This window comes from Lagopus muta, chromosome W (assembly GCF_023343835.1).
Source record: "Lagopus muta isolate bLagMut1 chromosome W, bLagMut1 primary, whole genome shotgun sequence".
In the NCBI taxonomy this organism is placed as follows: Eukaryota; Metazoa; Chordata; class Aves; order Galliformes; family Phasianidae; genus Lagopus; species Lagopus muta.
Genome location: NC_064471.1, coordinates 1,282,133 through 1,300,390, shown reverse-complemented (window position 1 = coordinate 1,300,390; position 18,258 = coordinate 1,282,133). Strand labels below are relative to the sequence as shown.

Below are 18,258 nucleotides of genomic sequence, written 5' to 3'. Positions count from 1 at the left end.
CATGCACAACAGAGACAAGCCAAATGATTAAAACAAGGATGGGCTGTCAGGTGACCTACAAAGACCATTCATGTTCTCCCACTGGAAAGAAATGATAACAAAACAATAAACAGTGCTCTGGGGGATGAAGTTCTTCTCTTCTCAGACAGGTACCCAGACCCAAAGCATTAACTCTTTATCTACCTGTGTACTACATCATGTTATGATGTGGAAAACCAATAACCAAGAATCATAAAACCATTCCATTCCTCCCATTATTCCACAGTGCAATATTATGCTCAACGTACACAAACAAAAAGCAATAATTAATATCTATTAAATACAAGCACACAAGAAAACACATGTATTACAATCAAAAAGATCAATGTGGAGAAAGAGCAATACAGAAATGAAACAACAAAGGAATCAGTACAAATAAGAAAATAATCCACAGGAAAAGTAAACAACCATATCCATCACTGAAAATATAAAAAGACAAAAAAGATAGCACAAAGGAAGAAGCTTCAAACACACAAACTAACTCACTGGCACAGTCAGCACTTAAATGAGGTCTAGCAGAGGTGGAACCAGGCTCCACCCCTTCTGGTAACACAGGCGAATCGCCTTCACCTGTGCTCCCGCGGCTGACTCAGTGCTTGCCTCAGGTGATTAATCAGTGGTTCAGGCTGTGATTCAACAGTACCCATACAGCGGCTGAAAATTGTCTGTGTCTACAGCAGCTATTCCAAAGGCTCATCGATATCCCCTGGGATCCTTGAAATATCCCCTTTTGAGGTAATCAGTACCAAGTATACATGGAGCCACTGGGCCAGTCACAATAGGATGCTTTGGCCAGACTTTACCAGTGAGGCTTATTTCATCCTCCAACATAGTTAACTCTTGGGAGCTCCCAGTCACCCCAGAAATATAAATTGATTTTATGCCTTGGTGTCTTGAGGACATTAGAATGCACTGTGTACCAGTGTCCACCAGGGCCTTATATTTCTGTGGTTCTGATGTGCCAGGCCATCGAATCCACGCAGTCCAATACATTCTATTGTCCCTTTCCCACCCTGGCTGGGGTCAGGGCCCCTCTATTTGTTACTTCTGTCATTCTTATGGCTTTTGCTATATCTCGGAGCAACTGGAGCAGTCACCTTTTTGGAGAAGTTCACCTTGGCGGTTGATCTGTCTTGTAATTCTTTTACCCATGCTTGAAGTACAGGAGCGGGTTTTTTATGCCATTTGTTCATATCTTCTCCACGGTCACGTAGGTAACACCACAAGGCCATGCGCGACATAGCCTTCCTGTTGCGACTTGCTTGAGCAGGAGAACTTCTTCTTTTAATAGCTGAGACGCTGAATGATAAAGGCTGGGGGGAAAACAATTTGATCAGCCATTCCAGTAGGTTCCTTTGCACATCCTGATCCCCATCAGATGTATCTGATACCAGCATGAATTCATCGGCTGCATGAGAAAAAAAGCACTGTAAGACACTTCATCTATCATACCTTCTTGATTACTCTCCATTCTGTCAAGCTTTTCATCTACCTTTGAAATGGCCGAAACACGAGCTCATAGAAGGGTTAAACGTAACTCAGTCTCTTGAAGACTTTTTATCAACTCATTTAAAAGAGATGGTCTTCTTTCCCTTTGTATGGGAACTGCTGAGTCACGGCCTGAACCTCTGATTGATCACCTGAGGCGAACCATGAGTCAGCCAGAGGAGCACAGGTGAAGGCAATTCACCTGTACTGCCGGAAGGGGGGGAGCCTGGCTCCACCCCTCCTAGACCTATTTAAGAGCTGGCTAGCAGTCTGGAGATCTTTCCTTCTGGTATTTTGTGGAGAGCCCAGTTAAGGGTAAGCTTTATTCTCTTTTGTATTCTTTTTTGTTATCATAATCTGTTTAGCTGATCTTTCTTGTTTATTTTGTGATTGTAGTATCTTGATATCCATTGAATATACACTTGGCAAGCCAGGCAGGCTGAGTATACTAAAACTTACATCATGTCTTTTCTTTGGTATTTCTATAAATGGGTCAAAGGGGAAAACAATATTTCTCTAGAGAGAATGATTCCAAAGCACTTCCCCGGATTTCAGGGATCCCCCTGTTATGAGTTAACAGTGATCACTGAAAAATGGGGTCCCTTACACGTTATGAGCAATACCTCCCCATATTGCATGTTAGATTATTTTCAAGGATGTGGCAAGCATGTGCTCATTACTAAAAAAAACAATTGTCTGTCTCCATGGTGGTATGACAACTACTAAGTGCCATAAATCATGCGGATATAAGAAATAATACTTTAGAAACTGAAAATCAACTTTAGATAAAGATTTTATTGAAAATCTGGTGCATGAACTTCGTGTTTTAACAGGGAACAAACCAATGCTACATCTTCCCGTAGACTAAGTTTATAACAATTCAATAAATGATGACCAGACTCCTGAATCAACAGACTTCATTGATCAGGAGAATAAAAAATTGAAATTACATCTCGTATATCCAATTTTGACAGTTCCTCTAGAAGTCTGTCCTGTTGTAACTCATTAAACAGAAAAGTACAGGAATGATTGATGGGCTGCTGCCTGATCAGTGGCCCCCTGCCCAGACGCATTTACATATAACAGCCTGGCCCTACACAGCAACAGAAGTGATGGATATAGTACAGCAATTTTGACATAAGCCTAGAAAAAGTAAGCTAGCTTGATTAATAAGACTGGAGGATTCTGGGGCAGAAAGTGTCTTGGTGAATGGCCCAGAAATAGCCAACTTGCCCACCGTGACTGTCCATCCTGCTCTCAGGCAAAGGTTATATGCAGGTAATCAATATCATGATGAAAACCATTCTATACTAGAATGGTTAATGGTGGCCTGCTGTATGGTGTGGCCGAATAAATCTGATATACTGCTACATACAGGAATGTGGTCCTTCATGGAGGACCTCCAGAATTATATCCGCGAACTGGGTGTAAGAGAGGCTATCTATGAAGACACATTTGATGGCCCTGATATGGTTAAATTTTCAGCAGGGATGAGAGATTTGATTTTTAAAGCAAACTCCCTTCCATCTCTGCGGCACCTTAGTCTCTATATTAAATCCCCATGTAGCCTCAGAAGCCATAGTCCAGCATGCTGCCCAGTTAGTTGCCGACTTGGGAGAAACAGAGCGCCTGCGCCCTAGGCACAATATTCGGCTGATGGAAGAAGCAGAGGTTCTGCCGGTAAGTAAAACCAGAATGCCGGCTACTTGAGCTCCTCCGTTGGGACCCGTCAGGGTATCCCGAAAACAAATGTTTAATAATTTAATTCAGGCTGGGGTCCAACCATGTCCTTCTCCTGCTCTGGAGACAACTAAAGGATAATCAAAAATTCCAGCGCTACCCTAAGAAATCAAGGGTTAGAGCTATAGAGAGGGTTCCAACAACAACATTCAACCTAGAAGGTTTTATTGTTCCAAATAGGAAAAAAAAAAAGCCACCTCAGGTGTCTCAGGCCACAATGCCTGAGCCATTGGAAGCAAAAGAATTGGCCCTAGCACAATTCCTGGCGTGACAAGGGATGTTAGTCCCCATAAGGCCTCCAGCTGGGACCGGAGGCCCTATGTAGAATTAACGATTTATTGGTCCCGAAAAAATATTCAGAGAGTGATGGCATTGGTAGTCACAGGAGCAGAAACATCACATATCTATGGAGATCCGAGGAAATTTCATGGGGACAGAGTGATGATTGGTGGTTTTGGGGGACAGACTATTCCTGTCACCCAAACATGGTTAAAATTGGGGGTTGGGCGTCTCCCACCCTGGGAGTACAAGGTGTCTATTGCTCCAGTCCAAGAATACATCCTGGGCATAGATATTCTATGGGGTCTGGCTCTCCAAACAACTGTGGGAGAGTTCAGACTTAGACAGAGACGTATCAGTATCCGGGCGGTGCAGGCAATATTAAGAGGCCATGCGAAGCATGGGCCTGTTTGCCTGCCGAAACCGTGCCGGATTACTGATGTTAGACTGTATAAGGCTCCTGGGTGGGCAAGATGAAATATAAAGAACAGTGCAGGAATTAGAAAAAGTGGGTATTATAAGACCTGCACACAGCCCATATAACTCCCCCATATGGCCAGTGCAGAAGTTGAATGGCACACGGAGGATGACAGTAGATTACAGAGAAGTAAATAAGGTCACGCCGCCTATTCATGCAGCCGTACACGATATTGCCTCCCTAATGGACACATTGAGTAGGGAGATAAAAACCTATCATTGTGTCCTAGATCTAGCAAATGCATTCTTTAGTGTCCCAATTGCTGAGGAATTGCAAGATTAGTTTGCGTTTATGTGGGGAGGCAGGCAGTGGACCTTTCAGGTCCTGCCACAGGGGTACGTGCATTCACCAACGTATTCACCAACGTATTGTCACAATCTAGTGGCGCGTGACCTGGCTGATTGGAGAAAACCTGATGATGTTAACCTATATCATTATATTGATGATCTCCTGCTGACATCCAACTCACTGGAGGCAGTAGGACAGGCAGCAGATTCATTAACTGCCTATTTACAACAGAGGGGATGGGCTATAAATCCCCAAAAGGTGCAAGGTCCAGGCCTGTCCGTAAAATTCCTGAGGGTGGCTTGGTCAGGAAAGACCCAAGTGCTACCCAGTGCTGTTATAGATAAGGTTCAGGCGTTCCCAGTCCCTACAACATCAAAGTAGCTGCAAGAGTTTCTAGGTATATTGGGTTATTGGCGTTCCTTTATACCTCACCTAGCGCAGCTGCTAAGGCCACTATACTGACTCACAAAAAAGGGGCAGCTATGGGACTGGGGGAAAACCGAACAGGATGCTTTCCAGCAAGCAAAACTGGCAGTTAAACAAGCTCAGGCATTGGGTATATTCGATCCTACCCTCCCAGCCGAGTTGGACGTTCATGTTACTCAAGACGGCTTCGGTTGGGGCCTGTGGCAACGCCAGAGTTCTGTTTGGACCCCCATTGGTTTCTGGTCTCAGGTTTGGCACGGAGCAGAAGAAAGATACAGTATGATTGAAAAGCAGTTATGGGCTGCTTTTTAGGCATTACAGGCAGTAGAGCCAATAACTCAGACAGCTGCAGTTATAGTCAAGACCACCCTGCCAATTCAGGGGTTGGTGAAAGATCTGACCCACCTTCCTAAGACAGGGGTGGCCCAAGCACAAACAGTGGCACGATGGGTCGCCTATCTCAGCCAAAGGAGCAGTCTGTCTTCTTCACCCTTGAAAGATCTCCAGAAGATGCTAGGCCCAGTGACGTATCCCAGTGATGCACCAAAAGAAATACTGGTCGCTCCACCAGAGAAGAGTCCCGTTCAGGAGGGAAAATATCCTATCCCTGAAGATGCCTGGTACACAGATGGGTCCAGCAAGGGCAACCCGAGCAAGTGGAGAGCAATAGCGTACCATCCTTCCACCGAGTCATGCTGGTTCGATGAGGGGGATGGTCAGAGCAGCCAATGGGAAGAACTGCGGGCCGTGTGGATGGATATAACCAAGGAATCCGCTGATGGTATCCTGAACATCTGCACAGTTAGTTGGGCTGTGTACCGGGGGCTCACTCTTTGGATTGCACAGTGGGCCACCCAGGAATGGACTATCCACGCCTGACCGATCTGGGGGCAAAGACATGTGGTTAGATATATGGAATACGGTCAAACACAGGACTGTACGTGTCTACCATGTTTCTGGTCATCAGTCCCTACAGTCACCGGGAAACGATGAAGCCGACACACTGGCCCGAGTTCGGTGGATTGAGAATTCACCATCTGAGAACGTCGCCCGCTGGTTACATCAGAAGGTACGTCATGCTGGACAAAAGACAATGTGGGCAGCTGCTAAAGCATGGGGACTGCCCATACAACTATCTGGTATGGTCCAGGCATGCCAGGATTGCGACGCTTGCTCCAAGATGAGACCGAGATCGTTGCCCGAAACAACAGCCCATCTTGCTAGGGGACGCAATCCTCTCCAGCAATGGTAGGTCGATTACATCGGGCCCCTTCCTCGTTCCGAAGGGGCAAGATACGCCCTGACCTGTGTCGACACTGCAAGTGGGCTGCTGCAGGCCTATCCAGTACTGAAAGCAAACCAGGCATATACCATCAAGGCACTCACTAAACTGATGTCTGCCTACAGGACACCTCAAGTCATCGAGTGCGACCAAGGGACTCATTTTACTGGTGCAACGATACAGCGCTGGGCAGAAGAAAATAACATCGAATGGCGATTCCACCTGCTATATAATCCAACGGGGGCAAGCCTCATGGAACGTTATAACGGTATTCTTAAGGCTGCCCTGAAGACAGGCTCCCAGTCCCTGCAGGGGTGGACAGAAAGACTGTAATGAAACCCTGCAGGACCTGAATGAAAGACCTCGAGACGGCAGACCCAGTGCCCTGAGAATGTTGCAGACGACATGGGCCACCCCGCTTAGGATCCAAATTACGGGCACTGATCATCAGGGAAGACCCCAGATTGGTAACGAAAATAATGTTCTGCTCCCTGCCCCTGAGTATTTAGATCCAGGTACCCATAAAATAAAATGGCCCTGGAAGGTGCCGGTAGGACCCAAGTGGTGTGGCCTACTTGCACCTTGGGGGAGACTGTTGTAGGTCGGAGGCTCAGTAGTCCCTCCAGTAATAGGTACATGGCCTACTGATATTGTGTTCAACACTCTGATTTTCATTGTTAAAGGGACCCCCATCACGTCTCTGTGGCAGATCAGGACACCTCCTTTGGTGCCTGATATCATTATGCAGCCGCAGACATCCGGCCAGAAGGTGTGGTACAGGTGTCCAGGACATGCCCCAGTACAGGCGGAAGTGTTGACCCAGGGTAGAAATATGGCCTGTATCTTGCCCTGGAGAGCAGACCTTCCCCTCCTGGTACCTCTGAAACATCTGTATTACTCCCCGTGAGTCTGTGAGCCAGGACCAGTGGGAGGAACAAAATGCCATCAAGTGTTCGAGTGTTGCTGTCAGATCACGTACAACACCTGGTGTTGGTCTGCATGGGACTGATAGAACATAGAATGGACCTGCACCTCAGCACCTCATGCCTCCTGTCACATAATCGAGTTTCTTCTTGATCGAAGTGTACAGTTCCCTATTGTGAAAGATCACCACCCGTGACCACCACGGGTACCCTACCACCAAGGTAGGGTGGAAAAGAACAATGGCAACAATCTATGGAGGAAAACTTAATTTATTACAACATCGGAATACAAGATAACGCTATATAATACAATTTAATTGAAATTGAGGTTAATAAATCAGACAAGATGAGAGAGAGAGAGAGTTCCCGGGACCGATTCAAACCTGAAAAGCTTGGAACGGCTAGGAAAGCACCCTCCAGCACCCACTGCCAGGCAGTAAGAGAGCGCCCCCCCCCCCCCACCAGGAAGGGCCAGATCCCATGACGTCTGTTGTTTACAGGGATAGGGACCTGGAATTGGGGCAGTGACACTTTAATACCCCGTACACTACATGATGTTTTGATGTGGAGTACTGTAACCCGAAATAAAAAAAAACCCCAAAAAAAACATAGAACCATGACACCACCACAGTACATTCTCTCAAATAATGGGTGCCTTTTTCCATGTCAGTCCATTTCTTTATCTCATTCATCAGTTCATCTTTGAAGGAGTATTTTTCCTCTATGGCTAACAGCATCCGCTTCCAGAGAGCGAAGGCCTCATCCTGGTATGTACTAATACCTCTGTCAATGGCAGAGTATCTAGCAATACTACACAGTTGGCGAGCTTCTCTACTACCTAGCAACACACTGTTGGCCCATTTCGGTTTTATGCTTTTTGGTTTTCGGTATTCCACATCATAACATCACATAGTGCACTGGTAGTTCATGACTTAGTGCTCCAGTTCCGGGCACCTGTCCAGAAGAGAAGAGGAACTGCATTCCCCAGAGGACTTTGCATTCAGAGAGGGGATATAAGCTTTTGTAGATCATTTGACCTGCCCTTTTTTGGCTCTCTTCCTTGCTGCTCGTCCTGATCTCACACCTTGCCTCAGCATTACTGTAAGACCTTCAGCTTTCAGACACTCTTTCTCTCATTATATTTGATTTATTAGCTCCAATTCTATTTTTATTTTATTATATTGTATTATAGTGTGTTGTCTTGCATTCCGATACTATATATAGTAAATTAGTTTGTTTCTCCTCAGATCGTTGCTGCTGTTCTGTTTTAGGCCCATCTCTCTACCCTTTTTCCCTTATCCCTTTCCGGGGTGCAGATCTGTGGGTTCCTCTGCCCCACTAGTCACGGAACTGGGCCATAAACTGTTGGCAGCTCAATTGTCCCCACATTGAAGTAACCAGGTGACAATAGGTTCATTTGGGTGGCATGAAAAGTCTTTTCTCAGGCGTCAAATTTCAGTCCTTTTCAGAGGTCGAGTGGTAATGGTGATGATGTTTTCCTCACTTCCTACTCTTTCAGGGATTGTTGTTACCCTTCTGGGCATTGGTGAACACAATCTTATTGGGGGTCCCTCCCCTGGGCTCAGGGGCAGCTCCCCTGGATCTCGAAGCCACTACTCTGGACCTAGGGGCAGTTCCATTTGACCTTCTTTCTCTACTTTCTCCTCCTCCTCCCTCTTCTGTTCTAAATGAGTTGATGTTTGTTTCATTTTCCGTCCTCTTACAGGGGCAACTGGCATCAATTTTGGTGCCTCCTGTGGTTGATCAGGTTGGTCAGTTTTGATGCTCTCACCCTCCAGCTCAGCTTGGAGTCATTCTTCGGTTAGGAGGAAATCTCGTTCTGCTTCGAGGATGAATCTATGAGCCTGAATGTGGGCGCATTCGGTTTGGAGACTGATTAGTTTGAACTGGAAGGTGTCTCGGTCAGTTTGGAGGGTGTCCCGTTCAGACAGGAGGGTGTCTCGCTCAGACGGGAGAGTGTCTTGTTGAGATTGAAGGCTGTTGAGTTTGGATTGAAGGGAGTATCTCTCAGTTCAGAGAGCATCTCTCTCGGTTCGGAGGGTGTGTCTCTCGGACTGGAAGGCACCCCACTCAGATTGGAGAGTGTCTCGTTCGGACTGGAGGTCTTTTCTCTCGGATTGGAGACTTTCCTTCTCAGCTCCGTGACTCTCGTTCAGTCTGGAGATTCTGTTTCTCAGTAAGATGACTCTCTTTCTGAACCTGGAGATTATCCCTCTCGGCTTGGAGACACTCTCTTTCAGCACGGAGACTTTGCCTTTCAAATTGGAGGCTCTCCCTTTTGGCTCAGAGACTCTCCCTTTCAGTTTCAGTGACTCTCGCCCTCTCTGGGATAGTATGGAGTATGGCCCAATAAGCATTGACCAGGCCCCAAATAATTTGTGCCTCCTCAGATCTGCCTGAGCCACAACATCCCTGTCTCAAATATCTGCCTAGGCTTTCAGGATCTTGCAGGTGTTCAGGAGTAAAGTTCCATGACACCAAGGATGTCTGTCTCTCTAAAGTCTCTCCCAAGACCCTCCACACTCCCTGCCACTCGGTATTCTCTAGTTTTGGGGAAGGCTTCCTCAAAATATGATAAATACAGTGTCACAGAGTTGACTAGATCAATCTATGTCCGTGACAGGGGCGACAGGTGTCTGCCCTCCCCCCCCACCCCAGTCCCACAAAAAATGGGAAGGAAGGAAGGGAGGACAAGAACAGCAGCAACTATCTATGGAGGAAAACTTATTTTACTATAATACCAAAATACAAGATAACACAATATATACAATTTAATTGAAATTGAGATTAATAAATCAGACAAGATGAGAGAGAGAGAGAGTTCCCGGGACCGAGTCAAACCTGAAAAGCTTGGAATGGCTAGGAAAGCACCCTCCTGCACCCACTGCAAGGCAGCAAGAGAGCGCCCCCCCCACCCGGAAGGGCCAGATCCCGTGACTTCTGTAATGTACAGGGATAGGCTCCTGGAATTGGGGCATTAACACTTTAATGCCCCGTACACTACATGATGTTTTGATGTGGAATACTGAAACCCAAAAACAAAAAAAAACATAGAACCATGACATACAGATACTGACTGAAATGATGAGACTGACACCATGATCATCATGATCATTGGATGAGCATTCAAAAACCACATAAATGATTCAAAGGAGAGTCTGGGAGACTTAAAAAACCACAAGTTCTGCAGAATTATAAACTCCCTCTGGAATTGTATGCCACATTGTATACAGATACCACGAAGGTATTTCCAACAGTGTTTTTTTTCAATTGATTATGTATACCTGTAGCTCCGTAGAGCAGAATGGCAAACTTAACTAAGGCCCAGTACTTTCTGAGCATTAAGAAAGAAAAAACAATGGAACACACTCCCTTGAAAAGCAGCTTTAGGAGAAAAGCATTTTTTTTCCCGTCTTTACAGAAGTGAGATAGCAGTGCTCAAAGTTTACAAATATCCCAGAATATTGGCAGTCCTCCTAGACTTTCAAGATCAAGTTTTCAGTAAGCAGCTGCAATAGAGATAAACTTTCCTAACAAAGCTCTCTGAGAGCAGAGAGAGATTCATTATAAAAGCCAAAAAGCAGCCTATGCCCGCATTCTCCACCAAGAATGTCAGTGGTTTACGGGCTGGTTTGGTTCCATGACTAGCAGGGCTGAGGGACCCATGGATCCGCAACCCAGAAAAAAAAAAGGGAAAAAGGGGAAAAGGACAGAGAGATGGGCCTAAAAACAAAGCAGCGGCAATGATCATAGAATCATAAAATCATAGAATCACAAGGTTGGAAAGGACCTACAAGATCATCTAGTCCAACCGTCCTCCCATTGCCATTGCTACCACAAGCCACTAAACCATATCTCATAGCTCCTCATCCAGATACCTCTTGAACACTGCCAGGGACGGCAACTCCACCACCTCCCTGGGCAGGCCATTCCAGTGCCTGACCACTCTCTGAGAGAAAAAGTTCTTCCTTATGTCTAATCTAAACCTCCTCTGGTACAACTTGCGGCCATTTCCTTGGCTCCTGATCTGAGGAGAAACAAACTAATTTACTAAATAAGATATCAGAATGCAAGATAATACACTATAATACAATATAATATAATATAATTTGAAATGAAACTAAGAAATTAATTGAGAGTGTCCGAAAGCCTTACTCTAATGCTGTGAAAAGACAGCACCCGCAACAGAGACGAGCCAGACAATCGAAAAGAAGGACTGTGAGGTGACCTACAAAGGCCTTTTATCTTTTCCCTCTGAGCGGAAATGATAACAGAACAGTGAACAGTCCTCTGGGGGATGTAGTAGTTCTCTTATTACAAGTTCTAACATCCCTTACATACATTCACAAGTTTTCTCTTGTAACTTTCCCACCCACCTTTACATTTTGTATTGTAACTGTTGAGTCATGGCCTGAACCACTGATTGAGCACCTGGGGAAAGGACCCAGTCAGCCCTGGGAGTACAGGTGAAGCCTGGCTCCACCTCACTTAGACCCCCCCCCTGCATTTAAGTGCTGACTGCCACTGTAGCTGGTTTTCTTTCTGAAGATTCCTCCTTTGGTGAGTTTTACCCTTGGAGCCTAGAATTTCAAAGACAGGTGAGCACTCCTTTTTCCATCCCTTCTAATGCCTTTCTTTTCAGTTAGTCCCTTTGTCATCACACTGATGTGCAGAAAAAATCAAACCCTGTAGCCTGTAAGGTGTTGCATTGCCTCCTACGGTACTGACCTAAAATCAGGCCAGGACCAAATGACTGCACGTACACACCAATATGATGAACAGCAAAATGGCCTTTATTACTGTCAACGGTTTATGGGCTGGTCCGGCCCAGTTCCGTGACCAGCAGGGCGGAGGGATCTGCAGATCCGTGCCTCTGGGAAAGGGGAAGCAGGGGACCCCAAAATACTTGAAAACAACAGCACTGATCTGAGGTGGAACAAATGATTTTACTAAATATAGTATTAGTAAAATACAATGAGAGAGAGAGAGAGAGAGTCTGTTTGAATTGTATAGACCTCACCACAATGCTGGGGTGAGAAGTGCAGTCCAGTTGAGTGACTGAAGTACAGACGGCGAAGTGCAGATGGCGAAGCGCAGACAGCGAAGAGCAGGCGAAGAAGAAGGATCAGGTGACCTTGCTCGGAGTTATATCCCCTTGCTGACCGCAAAGTCTCCTGGGGAAATGTAGTTCTCCGACGGACGAACATTCGGCAGATATCAAACCCCACCCCCAATGCATTACATGATGTTATGGTGTGGAATACTGATGACCAAAAATCATAAAACCATGACAATTACACGTGAACTCAAGCTTATATAACCTATGTGCTTCGTCTACGCCCCTAAGGGCACGTGCCACACATCAATCATAGAGCAGGGAGAGGGCCTATCGCATCACATCCCATGGGGGGGTCTCGCAGTTGCTGACAACATCTCCCCCTCTCCAAGCTCAAGAAAGTCTACTACAACTCGAGAGGACCCTAACTGCGTACACCCCAAAATCCCCACATTGCACCTATACATGCCATTGTCCTCTCGGTTAAGCCTTGCCCCGTTACATCGCGATTCACAAAATAATCCTACCCTAATAACCTTATAACCTATCAACCTAATGACAACCTATTAACTTAATAATCCTCTGTGACTAGAGCCCATTAGGAGAAACTCCTGATATCCAACCTAAACCTCTTCTGGTATAACTTCTGGCCGTTTCCTCGGGTCCTACTATTTTCCTGGGAGAAGAGGCCAGATCCTTTTGCACCACAACCTCCCTGCTCCTGCTGGCCACACTATTTCTAATGCAGGCCAGGATGCCGTTGGCCCTCTTGGCCACCTGGGCACACTGTCAGCTCATGTTCAGATGTTCAATCCTAATGTCTTAAATGTGAGTTCTACATAAAACTATATATTGCATTCTTAGATGATGCTGATTTGTTCGTCTTAGCATTTGCCATACGAGTCATTTGTCTCAGCATACAGTATACCTATATATGTGTAATATACCTATATACCTAATATGACTATATACTTATATACCTATATACCTATATACCTATATGTATAATATGACTATAAGCACTAAGCGTATTAATGCAACTATAACTGAATATAGAATAGAGTTAAACAGAGTTAAACATTCCTGTCGCATTGATGGACCATCCAAGAAGCACTTCCCATCAGTGGTGTTCTCCATCCTTCTTTGCTCCCTCTAAGATGTGATGTCTCTCTCTCTTGTGTTGTGGTGAACAGCGATGAAGGCTTTCTGTCCACTGCCTCTGATGTGTTTTAGTAGTTGGTACAAGTTCTCTCGTTAGCACGAACACCTTTCTTTTGTGGGTAAGCTGCTCAGGAGCGACTCCTTCTCTTGTTCTTTCGCCGATCTCGTCTGTTGTCTGGGCCTTCCCAGGAGTCAATGCTGTAAATGGGAAGACTTATGTTCCAGTTAGTTCCTTGCTGATGTCTGGCTTAATTTTTCGCGACGGTATCCATACTATTTTTCCCGTCTCACAATGTTTTACTGCTGCATAGCCTCTTCCCCATACCAGAATCATCCAGCCCACCTCCCATTCCCCACTATCTGCTTTTATTTTTACTGGAGGCCCTTCGCTCAAAACTTTGGGCTGCCAATGTTTCTGTACAGGGCTTCTACTGCAATCTCCACGTTCGAAGTGATTCAGTGAGTAAATGGCTTTAGATAGAATCTCTGCTTGTCTTTTAACAGGAATCGCACTCTGATACCCTTCCTCCTCACCTAGAACACGTAACTTTTCCTTGAGGAGGCGATTAGCACATTCTACAATTGCTTGTCCCTGAAAGTTGCCAGGGATTCCTGTGGAATGAGATATCCCCCAAGCTATTAGCCATTCCTGGGTCGATTTTGAGATGAAGCAAGACCCATTATCTGTTTTTATCTGGCTGGGCAACCCCATAGCAGCTATTGCAGTGGCCCAATGACTCTGTGCTGCAGTTGAATTGCACTTTGCATGTTGAGTGACTGATATCATAGAAGAAGCTGTGTCTACAGTAACGACGAGCCATGGGCGAGGGGCCATACGGGGTTCCCACGTAAAATCCATCTGCCAGATTTGTAATGGCTTTAAGCCACGGGGGTTAACACCTACACCAATAGTTGGGGCAGAATTGCAATATGGACATGCCTGAACTACATTACGAGCTGTTGGCAAGGGAATAGAACAGGTCCGTGCCAAAGCCTTGGTATCTATATGAAGAGATGCATGAAGATCATGCGCAGTTCTGACAGTGAAGCATGCTGTGCCTGCAATAATTGACGTGATGTTACCGATGCTAAATAATTAAAGCCTATGATACTGGTAAAGTTATAGACAGAGAGATTAGAGATTACTGCTTAGAGTGACTGCTGATAGCTCTAGTGACACTATCTATGAGTATGAAATTACAAAGGATCCTTATACAAACATAACCTTTCCCAATGTATACCAACATTGTCTCAGGTACCTGTTGGAATGTACCTCCAAATGACAAACATTCTATTCAATATCAAGGCAGATGTCTCAAGCCTTGAGAGCATTGCTCTCACAAGCAAATCCTTGTTGCTTGTTCTCCAGGCCTCAATCTGGCCACCTGTCCCTGAAGGGAACCCATTCTGATGCCCACAGTGTATTCTGCACTGGCTTAAGAACCATGCACATCAGATTCATTGTATCATGAGGAAAGAGAAGACCTGATGCTGTCAGGACTTCTAATGCATTTAGAGCAAGGAGTGATTTCAATCCCTGTTTCTCTACACAATCTATCAGGTGTATGATGTCTTTCAGATTGAGGGGTACCCCTTCTGGGCCTCTGTTACCGTTCCCTACTATCAGGAAGATTTCTAGTGCTCTTCCTTCCTGTATCAGGCTAGATCTAAACTTCCCACAATCTGTTAGTGCATCTCTCTTAACTCCTAAATGCAAATTCACCTCTCTCCTTTCACTATCCTTTTCAGTCACAGCTGGAAGCTGCAGGCTCCGCACCCCTCCCCTCAGACCCATCTCCCTTTGATCATGCACTGACTGTTGTAGAGGATTCTGATTGGTTGCATACGCACTCAATCTTGTAAAAGGATATGTGGGTCGAATCAGTGGGTCTGAATGCTGTGGTAGGGAGTGGGTCCGGAGACTCTCGTCATTTTGTCTTTCTCCTACGGGTGCAACCTGAGCAGACAGCGCTGGCCAGACGCTACCTACTCCTTCAGGCGCGATCAGTGTGGACAGTGCTGGCTGGACGCTATCATCCGAGCGCCTGTAAGTTACATCGCTTCCCTTTCTCTCTCCTTCTTTTTCTACCGCCTCTCTAATTTTTGACCAATCCGTACCCGAGCCTTGCCCGCAGTCCCCACCCCCCTGGGTGTTACTGCATTCCACCTCCTGAGAGGAGACAGCAAGTGTCCCATCCCAGCTCACTTCTTTCCCTGCTCCCCCAGGTGGTATTAGATTACACAGAGAAGGATACAGCGGTTGTCGTGGATACGGCTGGGGAGTTTCAACGACCTTGGATTCCTGCACTTGGCCGGTGTTGCATGATAAAAGTGCAGACAGTTTAGCGCAGTCTTCTTCTACTTGTTTATGCGAAGCTGAAGCCGAGGGGGGAGCAAAGGGGGGTGCCGAAGGTGCTGACGAGATGTTAGCCGCCATAGCTGAGAGCATATTTGCAGCGTTCTCTTCCTCAGGGGACTTGCAAAAAAGTACGCTTCCCGCACCACTTCTCTAGGTGTTAGTAAATTCCAAACCCATCATAACGTGCGCAACCTCAGGAATTCTATCTTCTTCTCTAGTGGCTTTAAGAGCCCCAAGAATTAACCCCCAGATTTTTAGCTCCGCTGCTTTTTGCTACTCTATTGCACGCTGTGCAAGCGTGGAAGTAAACTGATCCCATTTATCAGGATCTAAAATGTCCTGAGAGGAGGGAAGATTCCACTCCTCTTCCAGGCGAATAAGTACAGCGGAAATGTCCTTCTTAGAAGGGGCATTCTTGCTGTGATAGTCCTTACAGAACTGAAGGACCAACTTAATAACTTGATCCATCACCAGCGCGGCACTGATGTCCCGATTCGAGAGCGACCTGCCACCAACCACAGGCTATCCCCACCCTCGAACTTCCACAGCAGCCAGCTGCTGCAGGCACGCCCTTAGGCGAATACCGTAACACCACGGTCTTTCACGGCCAACCCGTAATTACCTCATTACGGCATTGGAAATTCCGCAGGCTCGCAGGAGACTTTAACGCAAGTTGGCTTCTCATGCAAGGGGGATACTCACAAGTGGGTTCCGCACTGGTTCCTCACACGGGGCACCAATGTTGCATTGCCTCCTACGGTACTGACCTAAAACCAGGCCAGGACCAAATGACTGCACGTACACACCAATATGATGAACAGCAAAATGGCGTTTATTACACGTGAACTCTAGCTTATATAACCTATGTGCTTCGTCTACGCCCCTAAGGGCACATGCCACACATCAATCATAGAGCAGGGAGAGGGCCTATCGCATCACATCCCGTGGGGGGGTCTCGCAGTTGCTGACAACAGTAAGGGTATAGAGAAGGTATGATTTATTAGCAATTGTGCAAAAGCCCTGGTGCAAGGGGAATAATTCCTCCAAGCTTGCACGCTGTCTGGAAAAATTGTGCTACAGTTATAGGGCAAACTAATACATAATCAATAGTTTCCTGGAATTCGGATACATATTCATTCTACCCCAAAGCATGCAGACCCTCCCCTGTTGCACGTGCGTAGTGGGTCGTGGGTTGAAGAATTTGTCTTTTTCGTGAAGGCTTCTGACCTTCCCCGCCATAACTCCTGACAGAGAAGGGGGGGCATCCCCCAAACTAGTTTTGTCTCACTCATGTGAACATCTAATCACCTCCCTGCCAGATGTCTCAAACCTTATCAGCATGGCCTTCATCCCCCTCGCTATCCCAGACCCTGTGCCTGCTATTCCCCTTTCTCTAACGAGCTCTACGTTCCTGCTTCTATAAACTATTCCTAACTATCCCCCTTTATCCTCCCCCCTATTCTCAGTTACTGTGAAGCCTTCTTTTTGCCTTTTACTTTTCTTATGGGGCCCCTTTTCCACCTTTCAATTCCCCCTTTTTCTTCAATCTAGCAGGATTTCTACCTGCTAGATTATTCCTTCTTAATGTGCAAAAAAAGCCTCACTTTCTACCTTTTGCCTTAACTCATGTTTCTTCCAGACTTCGTACTCTTTTCTTGTATTCCGGCACAGGCAGATAGAACACCTTATTACCACACAGGTAAGGCCTACCAATAGTACCAGTATGATGTATACCAAGAAAAGTTGTCTTAGCCATCTTAGATTTGGTAATCAGTCAGTGAGTGAGTCCCATAGGTCTGTTTCCCAGCTTGTGTCATCCATGGTTGTCTTATGCAGAACCTTTGTCTGCTCCCAGATTTTCCATAAGTCTGTTTTGATTCTCAAATTCTCATTTATATAAGCACAGCAACTCTGATTTATTATTGTGCATACCTGTAACGGAGTTGACCAGATCAATCTATTTCTGTGACAGGGGCGACAGGCCTCTGCCCTCCCCCCCCACCCCAGTCCCACAAAAATGGGAAGGAAGGAAGGGAGGAAAAAAAGCAGTGGCAACAATCTATGGAGGAAAACTTATTTTACTATAATATCGGAATACAAAATAACACAATATATACAATTTAGTTGAAATTGAGATTAATAAATCAGACAAGATAAGAGAGAGAGAGTTCCCAGGACCGATTCAAACCTGAAAAGCTTGGAACGGCTAGGAAAGCACCCTCCAGCACCAGCTGCAAGGCAGCAAGAGAGCGCCCCCCCCACCCAGAAGGGCCAGATCCCGTGACTTCTGTAATGTACAGGGATAGGTACTTGGAATTCGGGCAGTAACACTTTAATGCCCCGTACACTACATGATGTTTTGAGGTGGAATACTGAAACCCAAAAACAAAAAACAAAAACAAAAAAACATAGAACCATGACATTCCACCCCTTATACTACATCATTACATCTTGCTTAAAATATATATATATATATATATATACAAACATACAAAAAAATGATTAAAATGCATTACACACACATGGTTATATGCATATACATAGAATTAGTAACAGCACACCCCCGGCATCAAGTTTCCGTGTGGTACACATTGGACGTCCCCATTCTTCTGCATTACCCACCAAGTGGATCCTGGTCCCTGGGCAAAAACTGTACCACGGAGAGGTTTGCCCTTTCCAGAAGCTGGAAGAAACCAAACTGCCTTTCCTAACATGTTC

The 18,258-nt window shown here is 45.8% G+C and overlaps 2 protein-coding genes across 2 annotated transcripts in view; one reads left to right on the top strand and one right to left on the bottom strand.

The window, feature by feature from the left end:
- LOC125686417 (uncharacterized) overlaps window positions 1–18,258 on the top strand; it is a 191,417-nt gene that overhangs the window by 126,443 nt on the left and 46,716 nt on the right. The gene's annotated exons all lie outside the window — the stretch shown is intronic.
- The window catches only part of LOC125686433 (uncharacterized), a 247,675-nt gene continuing 243,852 nt past the window's right edge, over window positions 14,436–18,258 (bottom strand). Inside the window, exon 2 of the mRNA XM_048930404.1 lies at window positions 14,436–14,454. The gene's annotated coding sequence lies outside the window, so the exon portion shown is untranslated. The remainder of the gene's footprint in view (window positions 14,455–18,258) is intronic.